Here is an 18,523-nt window from a genome sequence, read left to right on the forward strand (position 1 = left end):
GTTATGGAGTGTATGATTGCACTCGTCTACTTTGAAAAAATCAAATAGATGTACTATAAGTTTCATTTATCCACTCTATTAACTTGGTAGCTAGTTCTTCTTACTTTGCTGCTCCTTGTTTCATTGATTAATATATTGTCTTGATGCATAAAACAGCTGACAGTTTGAAGGTTAAAGGTCTTTTGGAGCTTCTTGATTTAGAATTTGTAACAAAATATTCATTGTTTTGTTTGCCTCCATTGCTTTCATGGCTACATTTAACTTGCCTGGTCAATATTTTCGGAATGGGCTAAATGGTCAATATTTAACTTGTCTTTTGAATTTTACATCTCTATTCATCTCTCTAGTTGTTGTTGTGATTCAGATCAGTTTGATTGCCTGGTATACCAGGACTCAGAAATTTGAGTCCCATCTCGTGGTTTTGAATGCTACATCTCTGTTGTTGTGATTCAAAAACAGGTTGTTTCGGTAGTGAACAAACTAATGTGGGCAGCCTGCATTAGCACATGTGGGTCTTTTCTGTCATTAGCTTTCATTGTTGTGGGAAAAGACTGTTGAGGTAAAATCCACACATTATCCATTATGGTTTTGATGATAACAAATAAGTTAATTGTACTAACTTGTGTTATATTTTATAGAGAGACTTCATAAGAGATGAGCATCAAGTAAGGGGGAGCATGTAAAAGCTTGATGCACCAAGACAAAGATTTCAAAGAATTTTGTGAAGTGAAAGACTACTTTCAAGATTTCTATTCAAGTAACTCATTGAGATACAAGACCTTAAAGCATTTGTTTAATTTTGCATCAAGATGTATTTAAAGTTAAAGTCCATATGTAATGCACACATTCACGCATGCATACATGTAGAGTGACCCTAGGAGGTATTTTTAGATCTTTCTTACATGGACTAAACCTAAGCTAATGACCCCATACTTGTCCAAATATGGACTTAGCCATTTTCAGCAAAATCAGCTGATCCGACATACCGAAACTTAATCCTGCCTGTCGAATCCTCTTTTGACTGTAAACAATAGTCTCAGGGTTTTGCTCACAGTAATCAAACGGAATGTACCGAATCATGATCCGGCATACTGAATCACAATCCAGCATGCTAAATCATGATCCAGCATACCGAATTGGCATATGACTGTTATAAATTAGCCGTTGGTCAACAGATATATTCTATGATCCGGCATACCGAATTGGGAAACGGCATACCGGTTTAGGACAGATTTATGTCCGAAATTAGCATTAAGTCTTAGATGTTTTGAGCACCTTTGCCTATAAATAGGTAAGCTCAATTAAGCTAATTACAATTGATCAAAGCTAATCAAAGGCATCAAAAAGACATTGGTACTTGATCATTCAAAGCACTTTTCAGCAAAACATTCATTCAAGTACATTTCCTCTCTAACTACTCCACCTCAATTAGCTTTAAGCTTCAAAGGTGAAAAGTAGTTTCATACATTGAAGGTTGAGGTAATCCTAATCTTAGTACCATTTCGTTTTATATGGTTGTTCGAGTCCTCTTGCTCGGAATCAAGAGTAGGTTGAGTCCTTTTGTTCAAAAATCAAGATTAGTTATTATTGAGTTATCTTGCTCGTTTCTCAAGATTTGTACGAGTTCTCTTGCTCATACTCAAGATTTATTTTAGTGAAATTCTCTCTAAGGTGAGAGGAGTAGACGTAGGCAAGTATTGGCCGAACCACTATAAATCTCTTGTGTTATCTTTGTTGTTTGTTTAATTTCATCAATAACTTGTTTAATTCCGTAATAAGTTTTTATTTCTTACTTTCACTTATTCACCTCCTCTCTAGGTGAATTCACAATGACAGCTCTTGGATGGCTATTACTATAACGGTTTTGGGTACACCAATCCTTGTTGGGACTCTTGCTAGCATGTGTTACTTTGTTTTCCGTCAACATTTTAGAAAATTTGGTGATGATTTTCAATAGCAGTAGCTTTGATGCTACTATTTTGAGTCTTAACCATCAGAGAATGCAGTTTTGGTTTTATATATATGGAAGGGGATTCTTCCTTTTTTGTGGGAAGGGTCCCATTTATGTATATTTACAGGAACATTATGTGGATTTATGTATATGCAAGTAGTAAATTTTGATTATGCAGCTCTCGGTGATTGTTGGTTTGTTTTAACCTTTTTAAGGCTCCAAAAAACGAATGGCATGTTCCTTTTGATAGATCCGTGACTGACCTATAAAGAGTGAGAATGAATGCAAATTGTCTTGCAGTTTCATAGAAGATTCCCAAGGTTGACCAAGACAGTCTCATTTATTATTCCAAATTCCAATTAACTTAAAGAATCTTGGTGATGTAGTTCCAGGTAGACAAGTCCAAAGGATCTGATTCAATCGAAATCGGTTAGAAATTGACTCAAATTAGCTGGAATCTTAAAAAAATAGGTTGAATCAATAAGAATCAGGATTGAAATGAACCAATTCAACCGATCTAATTCCAACTCAAATCCTGTGTTTTTTGGCTTCAACTAGGATAATTCCATAGGTGCATCAAAGCTTGCAAGAGAAAGTCACTCTTTATACAATTTCTGAAGTGACTAACACTGTTAGTTTAGTTGCACTTATTGAATTTTGATATGTAATACCTATTGTTTATCTTAATAAATACCAACTATCTCAAGGAATATTGATTGATTTGGGAACTAATTGTGGTAAAAGTCAATAATAGTTGATCTTCAGCCTTCAATTGTTGATGTGTATAGGAGTAAAGAGAGACTACATTTTGGTTTGTTCACCAAGCATCATTTTGCAAATCCGTCAGGACCATGTAATTTGCTTGGCAATTGAGCAGAAATACCCCCTGTAGGTCAACAAAAGAGATTCCTTGAATACTAAAACACAATTATTTCAAAAACAGTGAATTTGCGTAAGTAACTATTTTATCATTGGAAGTTATATGTATTTTGTTAGGTACAATATTATTTACAAGGTTCCTGTATAAGAATGTTGTGAACAAAGAGAGAGGTCATATGCTGATATGCTCTCTCCTTCAAGTGCCCCTATTTAAGACTTCCAGTTCATAGCATTTTCCAATTCAAAAAAAGAAAAGAAAAGAAACACATATACGTCATAGAAATGTTAAAGTTTCAATGTACCAACTTCGATAAGGGGTAATTTTTTCAACTTCCATAATACAAAAGAAGTTTAACCCCGAAATAAAAGATACATAATTGCAACAGAAACACATATACGCCATAGGAATATTAACTCTACTTTCCTAATATCGCACAACACATAGTTTTGACTATCGTCCCGATGTGCTTGATATCTTGATGCACAAGCATGGGCAATATCACGATTAGGAGTGATGGTGAAGATTCATCGGGCTTGTGGTAGCTCACCCACATGAAAGAAGTTGGATGATCCTAATTTGCAGGGCATTTATAGAACCATCTACCATAGTTTCGTTCAGTTTATGCGTTCTTCAACACCATTTCATCTTGTCCACACGAACACATAGGTCTTGTAGAGTTCATTGTCCTTGCAAAATTGATAAAGTTGGATTAGATATGCCATCTATCACACATGATCCTTGCTATATTGATAACATCCATGCATCATGATCCACATATTACAATTATCTCTATATAAACAGAAAATAACCATAAACACTTCCGTGCAACTCCTTTAGCACTGAAGTGCTAAAGGAGTTATGTCCAAACGGTCCAACAACCCAAATATGTTTGGATATAGTGCAAGAAAAAAAAAAACTAAATGCCAAAGAGACTCAATACCAGCCAAACACAAAGGGCAAAAATTATCCACATTAGAAAACTAAATAAGTTTATCCCTAGTAACTAGACCATCAACTAACACTTTCTAAAAAAACTCCTTAAACCTCGGGTTCAAACGACAGTTTCCACACCAATCCAAATTTTCTTCTTATGGCTGGAATATTTTTTTTCCTTACCATAACATATCAAATGTTTCACCATAAAGCGGGTAGACAACATGCCATTATGAGAAAGAGGGCATATCCATTTAGTGGCATTAAGGTTAGAGAGATTTGGGGTTGAACAAATTGCCTTAGTAATGAAAGGACAAAAAGTTTACAAGGGCATCCTATAATGCTGCCCCTTGATTCGTTTGGATGGTTTGGATTGGCATGTGACCTATTTTTGGAGGTCATCAACTTTGATAACAGGAAAGCAACATTGTGAGCGCTTTTGTTTGGAAACAAAAACATATAGTAGTCTTCCACTCTACATCAGAATCCGTCAGGAGTCGCACGTAGGTGGCTAGTGAAGACTATATGGATTCCTTTGTTGTTAACCTACATGGCAACCTTACAGCTTTGGAGTCATTGTTTTAATCCTTGAGGGATCTGTTGTGTTTGTGTATATTTGATTCTTCCTTTTTGGTTTCTTTTCTTTTTCTTTTTGGCATCTAAAAAAAAAAACATTGTTGTGGAGACCTAAATTTTGGATAGGTGGTTAGTTTATATATGGAATCATGGGAGATACACCTCCACGTATAACCTTGGGGGAAAGGTTTAAACAGGCCAGGGCGGCCAAAAGTAGTGAGTTAGAGAACAACTTTGCTCCACCCCATTACAATTTTATTCCCCAGACTATCCATGTTATGGAAGGATGACCTAATCTTTATGGGGTGGCTATAGTGATGAGAATGTGAGTCCTCTATTTCAGTACAATTCTTTTCGCACTTACAATCAAGGGTGGAGTGATCATCCCAATTTCTCGTGGGATCAATAGAATAACCAAGCTGGACCACCTCATTTCCAATATCATGGTCAGTTTGGTCCTCCAATGCCCAACCCTCCATTGAATCTCAATGAGCCACCTCTCCTCGCACCATATCAACAACCCCCTGAGTTTTAAAAAATGGGTCAGGAGGCCAGGAATGAGTGAGTTTGCGAAAAACTTTGCCCTTTTCATAGAAAGTAGTAATAGAATGGAGAAGCAACTCTCTCAACTAATCACCATAATGCAGGAGAAGGAAACGGGTAAATTACCTAGTCAGCCTGAACCTAATCCATGTTACCAGATTCCAGTTCAGAATGAACCGCCCCATCCCCGGTTTAATGATGTTGAAAGTCCACCACCTCAGTTTGAAGTTAATGAGAGTCACCCCCAACAAGATGATTTTCACGATTATTTATTTGTTGAGATTAAGTTTCTTAAAGATGTTAGTGAAGCGAAGTTCGATGAGCTACCTGGGGAAGTCCAACTTTTGCCTGAAATTTCTGATCTTAGTGAGGCTAGTGTTTTTACTGATTTAGAATCAGATTTTCATGATAGCATAGAAACCCAGAAAATTCGATCTCCCTCTCTCTCTTTGGGAAACCCAGATAATTGTCATTTTGAGGATTCAATTGTCCCATATGTTAATTTGTCCAAACTTATTAGGTTGGATGCTTTTAGTAGGCTGGATGTTTTTTGTGATCCTTATTTGGACAACCAAGTTAAGCCAAAAGTGGATGATTTTCTTATTGCGATTGATTTAAGTAAACCTCCCGCTGTTGAAGATTTACTTGATGAAGTTACTTTTCGTCATGCACCTTTTGTTGATTATCGAGATCCATTTTTGGTTGGTTTTTCTAAAAATGACATGTGTTCTACATTACAAACGGGAGGGAATGGGAGGATTTATGGTCTGAGTCCTAATGCCTTCATTTTCCACTGTCCCATGTGGACAGATTTTTCTGTTGGGTATTTATCATTTGTGTTTAACTTCTATGTTATTTCTCTTTTTACTAAAATTCATGGTCGAGTATTTTCTAGTTCTGAAGCTCTTTTTACATTTACTGGCCATGGATTGAGATTTCTGTTGATGCTCCTAGTACTTTTGGTAGAGGTCATGACTCTTCATGATCCTCTTTGTTAATTATATCTGGTAAGCCCCCTCATCTCGGTCCTTATTTTATATTAACTGCATGCATTGAGGACACTGCATAAATTAAGTGTGGGGGGGTGTGTGAACTTATTTGGTAAATTTTGATTGTGGTGGTAGTTTTGTTTATACGTTTTTTTGATTGCGAAGCGAGAGAAAGAGCGAATTAGGTTCCCTAGCATGCGAAATAATTAAAAAATCCTTTTTCAAGGACGGTAATTAGTACGTATCCGATGATGGGGACTGAGTTAGAAAATATGAGCACCATTTCATTTGATGACTAGATTCCTCTGTGTGTTTTATGGACCCTTTGATCTTTTGGCTAGAAGCTGAGACCAATTTGTTTATGGCAAGGCATGAAAGAAAAAAAAAAAGAGAAAAAAAAAGAGAGAAGAAACAAGAAAGAAAAGTGGAATTCCTTAGAACTAGACAAGGCACTGGTGCCTCAGGAAGCGGGGTGACTTGTTCAAAATTCTTTGGAAGGAAACTAAAAAAAAAACTCTAGCATCAATGTCTCAATGCCTTCATAGATATATGCAAAAAGCGAAGCTACCAAGTACTTGGGTGTCTGGTGTATGCTTCACCATGTCATTCAGGGAACAATAGTGGAGTAGAAATAGAGTTCACTGTTTGAAGAGAAAGAAAAGTTATTGCCTTAATGCCTGAAAAGAAAGTATGGTAAAAAATGCTCAAAGCCTAAGTCTTTGGCCCCATCGATGCTATGAGTGGTTTACCTGAATGTGAGTAGCGTTCAGAAGATATGATGAGATCCCTTAATCTTGATGCATGCTTGTTGCTTGAATTGATGTGGGGTAATAAAATTCTAGTGCGGGGGAATCTTTGGCTCCTTGATCTTTAGTTGAGCATTTTTAGAGATTATGTGCACTGTCTTACTTATGCCATAATTGGATTTTGCAACATTTTTTGGACTTATTGAATTTTGGGTGTACATTCACTGCAAACACCCATGAGACAAAACTCGTCCACTAGGGGTAACCTAGGGGTTTAAAGGCTTGTTGCACGTGCTAAGTGCAACCGTGATTCCTACGAAAGTGAGTTAGGATTTTTGCATTCTAGGATAGTTTTTATTTTGTTTACTTGAGGACAAGAAAAGTTCAAGTGTGGGGGAATCTGATGAGCACATTTATGTGTGAAATCTTAGGGCATTAAGCATGCATTTTACCACTTTGAACAAAGTTACTCGGGTACTTTTCTGTATTTTTCAGGTTTTAAGTAATTTTATGCTATTCTGGGCTATCGGGAGCTGTATCTCCCAATCTACACGTAAAGTCACCATATTTCTTTCCATGGCTGTAAAGAGGACTGATTTTTGAGCAAGATGGACGTGATGCATGTCAAGTACACATTCGTTTAGGCCATCATGCAAGCGATTATTCTTTTTGATCAGGAAAGAATAATGGGCCAGAAATGAGTTGGAATGCGAGCCCAGGCCAGTTTGCGACTTTCCAAGGGTATTTTTTACATCAAAGAAGGTGATTTTGATCAAGGGTTGAGATTTAATGCAAGCACAAAACCCCTTCTGCGTTTTTTTATTGCTTGAATAGAGAGAAAGCTGTCAACTACACATGGGGCCCATCCTCCACGTTTTTCTTAAGCACCACATGCTCCACGTTTTTTATGAAGTACAAAATGGGAATGTAATTAATTCTTGAAGACAGGAATCCCAGTCATTACTCTCTCTCTCTCTCTCTCCACCAAATCTCCAAGGGCATTATGGGAATTTGACTATTGAAGGATATCTCGTGGAGAATATTCTCTCATCCTTGGAAAGTTGAAAAGTTAAAAGATGGAGATAGCTTTGTTCACATTGCTTGGAGAAGACACCTGTAAGAAAAAGGAAACACAAGAGTCAAATTGGAAAGCTCTCTTTTTAGAAAATAGTAGGTGTATTGAACTAGGATTTGTATATTTTCTATTTTTTCTTGGGATTCAAGCAAGTTGTAAAAGGGAAGTATAGATGAGAGAATCCTAGATTGAGTGAGCAATAGCCCCCAACGATTTTTGGAGGTGGGACGCACCCAAAAACCGTGGAGGCTATTCCTCCTCCCCTCTCTTCCTTCTCCTCTCCCTATACATATAGAAGGGGGTTGGGACTGTTTTAAAATGTTCATAGCTATTGAAAATTTTAGTAGTATTCTTCTTATTTTTGGCTTCTAGTTTTTCTAGTTTATTTTTCTGAATTTTTATTTCAGTGGTTGTAATCCTTTTTATGCAAGTTTAATTCAACGATTGTTCTTCAATTGTGGTTGTAATTTCTTCAATCTCTAGTTTCTAGTTTTCGTTTTAAGCTTTCTAGTTCTAAGTTTCTAATTCTTATGAGAGGACTTAGAGATTTGGAAGAGGAAGGCATGCAAGTTAATTCAAGTTTTTTAGGCTTCATCAACAACTTTCATCCAATGCTCATTCAATACATTCAATTACAAGTTTGGTAGAAGGGAGTATCGATCCTAAATTTTTTTATTTTTTTATTTTTTTATTCTCTCTATTTCTTCCATTCTCTTTATTTTATTCTCATTCTCATCCTCTCTATTTCTTCCATTCTATTGGGATTTTATTTTTTGTCTACTCTCATCCTCATGTCTTGTGTTAGACTCTTAGTTTGATAATTTTTATTTTTCAGATTTGGCAGATGCGAATTCAAGTGTGGTAGAGGAAGCTAATCAAGTCCAGTCCTGTTCGAGCAATCTTCGGGTTTTATTTCTTTGATCTCTTAGATTTATCTTCTTTATTTGTGTGTGGATATGGTGATTTCATTCCGTCAATCTCGTAATCCGTGTTAGTTTTTGATAGGTTAGATGATGAATGGTTAGGACGTCAATTAGGTAGATGCAAGTGTAGGTTCGTTAATTTATTTTAATCATTAATTTAGTTTAATCATCTTAATTTGGTTCACTTTCGCGTTACTTTAAATGAGTAAGATAGAGTGGCTTATCTCCTTGTGTTCGACCCATAGCTACGATTGACCCATATGCTTGCTGTATTATTTCTTGACAAACAACTCGGATCCCCGAAACTCCGCGATAATTTCATCTCACTTCTCCAGAGCCTCTTCAAGCTCTCTCTTCTGAGCGGTGGTATGCTCTATGAGTTCCACCTATTCCTCACACTTCCTTTGGACCTCTACCAGAGTCTTGTCTACCTCCTCCTTCCTCAGGGCAAGCCGACGTGCCGTCTCCACATGATTATTATGCTCATGGATGAGCAAGTCGTGTCTCCTCTCTACTTCAACTTGAAGCTCTTGAGCCCGTTTAACCCCCGTCTCTCAATCCTCAAACCTCTTCTTGTGATCGTCGCAAAACCTCTCCAATCTTCCAATATGCCTTCGGGCCGATTGAAGGTCACTCTCATTCACCTTGTTAGTATGCTTCTCCCTGATCAGATCGGTCTCCAACTGGATAACCTGCTTCCTCAACCTAACCACCTCATCCATATCTGTCCTATTCGCCACCACCCGGCTCGTGAAGTTAGATTGCACCTTATCCAATGACACGCGCAAACTTCTTATCTCCTCTTGCTGACGCCTCACCATCGCGGCCACAAGCAGCGCCCCCTGCAATAAGTAAGGCGGACACGCTGAAAAAAGTACGGGGAGAACTCACAGGGCCAAGCTTGCACAGGGACGAGCTCACAAAAGACTCTGGACACCCCTCCGCAACAAATTGCACATCAATGGGCGACAACCCATGCCGTAGAATCTCCCCCGCAATAGGACTATTACCCAGCACAGAGTCCTCCACGGTGACACTCCAGGGAGGAACAAAGCGCGACAACCCAGTACTGTCCCGACGCCCCTTCGAGCCCTTAACGAATACAGTAGTACCAATACCATCCAGGCCTTGCGCCCCTCCAAAAAGATGTTCTTCTACAATAGACACATCCCCACCAAGCCCAACAACAACCACCGGCACATCCTCGAACAGTGGGAGAATTGCATCAACCTCACTAAAGTCTTCCCCTGGGCCGGGCAAAGTCACGGGATCAGCCCTAAGAGGGCCAACCAGAACCCCAGGTCATACAACAGCCACCTCCGATTGCACCTCACCGCTAGCCAAGGAGGAAGGAACCTCCTGACCAACCAAGACCAACCTTCTCCTCTTCCTTCTAATCAACTCACCTTCAGGCAAACCCAAAATGTTACCTCCGCTCTTCCTCCCAACAGAGATTGCATCTGCCATAAAAATAAGTCGTGATTCATCCCTCTAAGCCTTTTTGCTCAACTCGCCAGCAACAACTTCCTTCCCACACCAACCCGTCGACGTCCTCGCCCCTCTTCAACGCTGGTAGCCTCACCTGACCAAAGGCAAAATGCAACAACCTCAGAGATAACGAGAGAAGAGCACAAGCGAAAGGAGCAATCCCCGAACTGGAGCAAGAAATGGCCAAAAACCTCAAATACCTCAAACAAGACCAGCCTCGATCAACACTTGATGGCAATCAAGTCAATGTAAGGCACAATCCTATTTGCACATAAAGCCTTCAATCGCTTCGCTTTTGATCTCGACAAGGTACTGGCTTGGTTCCTGAGACTAATCGAAACCCCCTCCACCCAATGCGTAGCAAAACTGAAGGGCGCCTCAACCTAGAAGAACTTGTTCCTCCAACCGTCAGCCACCTTGTTAGGCAACTGAACTATCTTCACATCCTTTCGGCTGTGAGAAAAGTAAAACCATGACAATGCCTCCCCATGTTTCTTCAGAATAAAACAATGGGTAAAAAGCACAATGGAGGGATCAAAGCCCCTGTGCCGACTCGCCACAATAAACCTTGCAATACACTTCCATGAATTCGGAGATAGTTGTACAGGGGCAACCCCATAATGGCGGAGGACATAAAAAAACAAAGCATGCAGCGAGAGGCGTACCCTTGACAAAACATCTCTTCGTAGAAGATTACAAGCCCCAGGCCTCCTCAACACAATGGTGTTAGCCTTCCCAGCTAAAGACAGCTTGAACGACGAAGGAATTTGATAACACGACCTAATGTGCACCAAGTCCTCCTCCTTTAACACAGTATAGAAATCTCTGGGGCCCTTAACATGAACACGGGTCAACGCCTCAACCACCTCCAGCCTCCTTCCCATAGGACTACGACCCATATTCCTAGACGTAGGGGATAACGCAAAACGGGCAAACCAACAAATTCGTTCTCGATGGAGGATGCACCTTCTCCCTCCCTGAAAGAAACATCTCACCCTCTCTCGGACTCTGAAGACATCCTCTCAAAAGCACCCATGGTGAGAAGAAACGAACACCAAAACACCCCATAAGAAGTAGGAAAATCTCAACAGACAAGAGAAAGAGTCCTCAAGTGACAACTTACAACGTAAGAAACACTTGCAACAAGGGGAGACACATATATACGTTCCTCAAAACAAGCGACCCAAAATCCAATGACGAGCAACATACACGGACAATTGGCCTAGATCTAACCCTTTTCAAAAATTAAACTGTGAACAAGACACACATCCATCATAAATGAGACCCTGAAGCGTCGACTCCGCTGCCACAGTCGGTTTGAGCGGAACAGCCCCCGAAAAACCTGATAATCGCCAAAAGGAAATACCTCCCAACCTCACACGTCATGCCATAATCAATCCCATCACAAAAATTGGCGCAGCTTACTCCCCCCGACCCTTAATGGCTCGATCGAGTGGATAGGGTACAGCATAATATGGACCCTACCACGGGACCCTGTCAGACTTTTCAAAGCAAGTAATAGTTTTAAGACAAAGATCCCCAAGACCTACCTTACTCCGTCGACTCTTCTTCAAAGACTCAATGGAGTGAGGGAATTATGATATAATCTAATCTTGACCTCCAATGCCAGCCGAGCATGTGTAACGGGACCAAACCAGCCTGGGGCTGATTTAATATGTCAACGCAAAGGAAAATACACCCCGGCCCAACTGGGTCCTCAGCTACGATCCCATGATGGAAAAGGAGTAGACAAACCTTACATGTGGACCACCAAAGGACCCGACCAATGATAAACACTGACAATTCGGTTATACGGTCCCTAGGCCAAGGCTCCAATTCACCTTGGAGGCTACGTAACCCTAAAAAAGAGAGTAAAAAGGACATCAGAGGTACACAAGAAGGGGATATAGCCAAAAGGAAAATAGAGGAAGGAAGGTAAGTCCTCAGTCCCAAAAAAAAAAAACTCTTCTAGAAGCAAGAGGATAGAGGAGAGAGGTCTCAGGTCCAACCATTCAAGTGGCAGATCTCTGAAATCGAACTCTCCATCTCTAGTCCCCAAAAAACTACTGTTCAGCCCCAATTTCAGACTTAGGCAATGGAGGGATCTCTCCTGGGGCCAATCCCGGGGTGCTAACCTCCCTACTTTTTGGTTCTATTGTAGTGCAGGTCCAGACCGGAGTCGCATCGAATCGTGGAAGGAGGATATCGGCAACAACAACAAGTATTGCAGATTCCATCAAGACCACAAGCATGATACTGACGACTACAGGCAGGTGAAATAAGAAATAGAGAGGCTGATACAACGCGGCCATCTCAATAGGTAGCAGAGAAGCAATCCCCTAAAAGAGCTACTGAAATGGAAGAACCGCATACCCAAAGGGGAAAGCGCGATCCACATGCACCCAATGCGCCTACACGAGAAATAATTACCATCCTTGGTGGACCAGGGATAAGCTGAAGAGTCTACCAAGCTGATCCCAGCTACCAACAACCCCCCAAGCACAAGATCACTTTCTCTAAGGAGGATATAGAGGGAATTCAAATGCCTAATGATGATGCGATGGTCATCAGTCTGACAACTACCAACTTTACCGTGTACATGATCTTGGTGGATAATTGTTATGCTCCCATTCCAATAAGGTATATAATAATAAATAAAGGGGTGACTGGGATGATACACGTCATCCCAAACACTACCAGGATCACAAATATAATGTCCCAATCCACAGTCCTAAACTAACATCAATGCCACATCAATATCAGAGTGCAGAAAGGTAATAAATATTATATTCCCAATTATCAAATGTATAAGCGAAAGCGTTTAAAAAGGGTAGTAGTTATAGTATGTTCAACTGGCTAATGATACATAATACAGTTCTATTACCGTCACCGACTGACCATGACATAACTATACAAAATATAGTATAACATGAATGTTTATACAAGGCTCGAGGCCCAAAAGTTAATAAAAGGGGACCACGTCCCAAGATTCACCATGGCCCATAGGCACAATCATCACACGGGCATCCACCACTGTGTTCCTCGATCACAGTCTCCGGGTCCCCAGTGCCGATATCATCATATCCCGAGGGCTCTACCTCGAGACCAGCAATCATATAAAAAGATTATGTACACGGGCGTTAGCTCCATTGAGCCAGCGAGGGGATGGGGATGCACATACACACAACAACACAAATAGTCCATGGTGCATACGATTATTAATCCAATTACCACCTAACACATAATGCTAAGTCAATAGGTATATGCTACTATAGTAATTCGGGAAAACACTATGGGTCCTTCCTTTCGATGCCACAATGCAACCTCAATTACCATATTGGAGCCCGCGTCGGTCGTAGTCATCACCACCTAGAGGTAGACCCCGATAACCATTACTAATTCTGACCTGGCCTCTCTAACTCTCCACAAGTATCAGGTGCTCTGGTTACCCAACATCTAAACCCTTGTTGGTAAGGGTCGTAGCATAGGGAGCGAAGTCCTAACCACAGTTATACTACATATTGTGTCGAGAGGTATTCCGGGTGTATCAACGCCCCATTCCATCTAACACCCGGGTACCAGCACAACAGGGTGCAAATAGGCCATCATGACATGCAATAGTAGTTCTCAATCCTGGGTCCCAATGTCGGTTTGACCCGACATCGAAACCCACATACCAGTATAATTCAAGTCACATCATATGCATTCCATAATCCATATCATCAGTATCCAAAAAGAGATAGATGCAATAATGCAAGCATGATCATAATGATGCAAGAAGTATCATTAAATGTATAGATGCATATAGGCAAACCCAAACAAAGCCCAAGCCCACTCAGTTGTCATCCACGTATTGTTCTGTGTGAATGTTAAGGATTGCCCAGATACACGCTCCCTCGTATTAATTAGATCACCTAGGGATGCATGAACATGATTAGAAAGTGTAGGAGGGGCCCCAAGTGGAGTTCCCGAAAATAACTATTGATTTTATTATACATAGCACGAACGGATTCAAGGGCGGAAGCAGCAGGGTGAGTTCGTCCCTGGATCTACCCAGGCATTTGGGCTCAATTAGGTAAAATGAAACATCGGACGAAACCTGCCATTGGTTCCGTTCGTCCGTCCATCCATCCGTCCATGACTGAGACCAAACCGAGGGGAACGGAGCATCGGACGAAATCACTCTTATGGTTCACTTCGTTGTCCCGCTTAGGACTGAGGCTTTGCCGGGAGGATTAGAACCACTGATGGAATCACTCCTTGGATCCGTTCGTTGTTCCACCCGACCATGTTACCCAATTACATGGAACGGAAGCATGATAACTAGTTCCGTTCGTTGTTCCATTCGAGGCAACACAGGGATTTCGTAGGTTTCCATCTCCCAGACTTTTTCCTTGGGATTCATCAGCCACAAGGGCTAGGAAGGGGTGTCCTAAGCCTTCCTAGGGTCACAATGATCCCAACCTTCCATTGATTCTAGGGCTTACAAGCATTTGACTCCCATTTTCTATTTCTTGGGTTTTAGAGTTGGGGAAGCCATTGGACAACAACTAGGTTGAAATGAGGCGTCATAGGGTTGTAATTGGGTTGTAGAACCCATTAGTGGAACCCATTGCTTATCTAAGTTCATACCCTTGGGTTCCAAGTGGAACCCTAAGTGAAACCCATTCCCTAGAAGATCCCCAAACCCAAAATAAAGTAGAGGGAAAGAGAGAGATGGGATGAGGGCCTACCTCAATCAATGTGGGAGTTGAGGGCACCCACCACCAATCGATCAAGCCTGGACTCCCCTTTTCCTTCTCCACCTTCCTTCTTCTTCCCAATCCCAAGCCTTCCACGTTTTTGGTTGGTGTGGAAATGAATGAGACATTAAGGCAAGTCTTTATTACTAGTTAAATGGCTCTAAGGCCCTGTTTGGCTGCCCCAAGTTATGAAACTTATTTTTGTCTACGTTAAACCTTGTGGGTCCACCTATGTGGCTCAACAATGTAAGTGAAGGTCGGGAGTGGGGCCTACCATACCCGGGAGCATAGACACTACGTTCGGAGTGCGGGGTTATAGGTCCCACACAAAAAATTCCCAAAACAACCTTGACAGCTCGAACGGACGATCGAATGATCGAACAGACTCACCAACAGTGGTTCTGTTCATTTTTCCGTTCCTGCTGTCAAGGATGAATAAGCCAAGAAATGTTATGGCCTTTGACCCGCACTTCAAGGGCTTCGAGGAGGGTCCGACCATGTGAGTGTTGGGGTAAGGACTATACCCATGGTATTTTCTCACCTCTCATCCAAGCTCAGTTCCCGGACCCCGAACAACAGTCTCTTTTCAATGCACATGGCACAGAGGCACCACTTGTTGATGCACGTAGACACCGGGTTCTCCCTGCGATCCTCATCGCTCTTGGGGCTGGAGCTAGGAGGGAAATCTAAGAAATCACTGTCCACGAACCTTCCCCAGTCTCGGTTAAGGAATCTCTCTTCCACCGGGAGTCCGATGCTTCGATCGACAATCTTATGAGTTGGCTTGATGACCATCACAAATAATTCACCGGCGTACGCTGTTGCCTCGCCTGTGTGGCACAACATTAAAATTTTGTATTAGGGCTCTTGGTGCGGTTATAACATACCTGACACCTTATAAGAATTTCGTCCTCGAAATTGACGTACCTTGTAAGTCAAGAAAGGAAGGATACTTTGCCCGCATTTCTACTTCGGATTCCCAAGATGCCTCCTCAATCGGGTGATTACACCACTTGATCTTCAAGTAAGAGAGAGGGCGATTGCAGAGGTGAAGTACCTTATTGTCCAGCATCCTTTCGGGTTGTTCCGGGTAGGTCATATCGGATGCAAGCTCTGGTGGTTCTTGTGATAGGATGTGGCCCGGATCATGAATATACTTCCACAACATGGAGACATGGAACTCATTGTGTACACCCGTCAGGGAAGGAGGAAGAGCTAATCGGTACGCCACTGGCCCGATCTTTGCAAGAATCTCATACGGGCCAATGAACCTTGGACTCAGTTTCCCTTTCTTGCTAAATCGCATCATCCCCTTAGTAGGAGATATCTTGAGAAACACCTTGTCCCCAACAGTGAATTCCAAGTTCTTGCACCTTTGGTCCGCGTAACCCTTCTGTCTGGACTGGGTAGCCTTGATTCGTTCCTGAATCAGATCAACCTACTCACACATTGCCTAAATCAATTTGGGTCCCAAAAGGCGACGTTCTCCAACTTCATTCCAGTATAATGGTGTCCTGCAATTCTTCCCGTATTAGGCTTCGAATGGTGCCATGCCAATAGTAGCTTGATAGCTATTATTATATGCGAACTCGATGAGGGAGCGGTGCTCATCCCAACTGCCTTGCATGTCTATGGCACAGGCACAGAGCATGTCCTCTAATGTCTGTATGGTCCTTTCCGATTGTCCGTCCGTTTGAGGATGGAATATGGTGTTAAAGCTCAATAGGGTCCCCATGGCCTTCTGAAAGCCACCCCAAAATTTTGAAGTAAACCTGGGATCCCTATCAGAAATGATGCTGACAGGTACTCCGTGCAGGTGAACCACATTATCGATGTATAAGCGAGCCAACCTGTCCATCGAGTACATGACCTTCATAGGAATGAAGTGGGCTGTCTTTGTCAATCTGTCTATGACCACCCATATGGCATCGACACCCCTAGGAGTACGGGGTAGCCCGATGACGAAGTCCATGGTAACATGTTCCCATTTCCACTGGAGAATAGGTAGGGATTGCAGTAGACCATGTGGTCGCTGCCTATCAGCTTTCACTTGTTGATAGGTAAGGCACTTTGCGACAAACTTGGTCACATCTTTCTTCATTCCGCTCCACTAGTATCGCCCCTTCAGATCTTGATACATCTTGGTGCTACCTGGATGGATTGAATAAGGAGAGTTATGGGCTTCTACCAGAATATCCTTTTGCAGCTGCTCCTCCTTAGATACACACAACCGATCTCTAAACATGAGGATGCCATCCTCGGTCAATGTAAAGTCTAGTTCCCGTTGTATGTCTTCTTGAATAGCTTCAATAATCTCTTGAAAGTCTTGGTCGAATGCCTGCGCTGCCCGGATTCTTCCCACCAATGTTGACTGTACTGATAGGGCTGCTAAGGATAGGGTAACACCCTCTACCAGTAACTCCAGGTCCATCTTCCTTTCTTCTTCAATGAGTTTCTCACTGACAGCCAGCGATGCCAGTGACAATGTCTGAGATTTCCAGCTTAGTGTATCCACTACAACATTCGCCTTACTTGGATGGTAGTGGATAGTGCAATCATAATCTTTCATTAGCTCCAACCATCGCCTCTGTCTCATGTTGAGCTCCTTCTGGGTGAAGAAGTACTTGACGCTCTTGCGGCCACTGTAGATCTCATTCTTTTCTCCACACAGATAGTGCCTCTAGATTTTCAAAGTGAAGACTACAGAGAGTTGGGTAATTCTTTTCATAATCTTTCAGTTGTCGCGAAGCGTAGGCTACTGCCTTCCCATCTAACATTAGTACACAACCAAGGCCCATTTTTTATGCATCGTTGTAAACTACCATACCCCCAGTACCACTAGGAATGGTGAGTACTGGAGCGGAAACTAACCTTTGCTTCAATTCCTAAAAGCTCTTTTCACAATCACTAGACCATTCAAACTTCACTCCCTTCCGAGTCAGTCAAATCATGGGGGCTAAAATTCTCAAAAAGATCTCGATGAATCTTCTGTAGTAACCGGCTAAGCCCAGGAAACTACGAATGTCCGCTACATTCTTGGGTGTCTCCCAATCAACCACCGACTTCACCTTGCCGGGGTCTACTTTAATACCCTTAGCAAAAACTAGATGCCCCAAGAATGCCACTTGTTGCAACCAAAATTCACACTTACTGAACTTAGTGCACAATTGCTTCTCTCTCAATCTCTGCAGTACTAGGTAGAGATGGTCTGTGTGCTCTTCTTTGCTCTTGGAGCAAACCAGAATGTCATCAATGAACACGATGACATACTTGTCTAGAACATCGTGAAACACTCGGTTCATTAGCTCCATAAAAGCTATCGGGGCATTGGTCAATCCGAAGGACATAACCAGAACTTCGTAATGACCATAGCAAGATCTGAATGCTGTCTTGCTTATGTCACTACCTCTGATTTTCAGCTGGTGGTACCCCGACCGGAGGTCAATCTTTGAAAACACCTTGGCACCTTGCAGTTGATCAAACAAGTCATCAATTCTAGGTAAGGGGTATCGATTCTTGATCGTCAACTTGTTAAGCTCAGAGTAGTCAATGCACATTCGCATACTACCGTCCTTCTTCTTCACAAACAACACCGGTACTCCCCACGGGGATACACTGGGTCTGATGAAGCCCTTCTTCAACAGGTCTTGAAGTTGTGCTTGCGGTTCTTTCAACTC

At 41.8% G+C, this 18,523-nt stretch overlaps 1 long non-coding RNA gene across 1 annotated transcript; it reads left to right on the forward strand.

Moving 5' to 3' along the window:
• The first annotated feature begins 455 nt into the window (after positions 1–455).
• On the forward strand, positions 456–2,017 carry LOC122656912. Its single transcript, XR_006332191.1, has 2 exons — positions 456–553; positions 1,837–2,017. It is a non-coding gene; the product is annotated as an uncharacterized LOC122656912 (long non-coding RNA).
• Positions 2,018–18,523: the final 16,506 nt, after the last annotated feature.

The sequence above is a fragment of the Telopea speciosissima genome, chromosome 3 (assembly GCF_018873765.1).
Source record: "Telopea speciosissima isolate NSW1024214 ecotype Mountain lineage chromosome 3, Tspe_v1, whole genome shotgun sequence".
Classification (NCBI taxonomy): Eukaryota; Viridiplantae; Streptophyta; class Magnoliopsida; order Proteales; family Proteaceae; genus Telopea; species Telopea speciosissima.